We start from the raw sequence: 612 nt of genomic DNA, 5'->3' as shown, positions 1-612 counted from the left end.
ACTTACATCTAGTTATTGTACACCTTTGTGTATTCACGTAGGTCGCATAAACAATGTAGGAGAAACACTCAGTATCGAATTTGTATGTAATAAATATTTTTTTATACAGAAACAATATGATTCTTCTTTGTAAAGGGGTGGTTTCTTCACAAACTTGTACAAAATTGCAATTAATAAGAAAATCTCAGATCATATATATCATTGACATGAACTAGACTAAGGCTCAACGACGGATCTAAAGCTCACAAACCTTTCTGTCTCAATGAAAAGGTTGTTGAACCGGAAGTGAAAAGAAATGAACACAATTGAATTTTCTTTGCTAGGAGAATATCATTGAATAGATGGATGGCTGCTAATGTCTAAAATGCTCACGGAAGATAACTTATGTTTACATTGTTATCAGATTTTGCACAATTCCTTTGTACTATCGTGATTTTTATTCATCGATGTTCCTGGGGTCCAGAATTCAACATCCTTATTTTCACAGTTTCTCATTTCTTTGTCCCCACCACCCAATGTCATGTGATTCTACTCCTCTAGACATGGTTCTTAGCCAGGTAAAAAATAATGAAACACATGACCATTATGGTAATACATTTATGTTTGACATTT

Source organism: Triticum aestivum, chromosome 7D, assembly GCF_018294505.1.
Source record: "Triticum aestivum cultivar Chinese Spring chromosome 7D, IWGSC CS RefSeq v2.1, whole genome shotgun sequence".
NCBI classification, from domain to species: Eukaryota; Viridiplantae; Streptophyta; class Magnoliopsida; order Poales; family Poaceae; genus Triticum; species Triticum aestivum.
Note: the sequence above shows the minus strand (reverse complement) of the source record.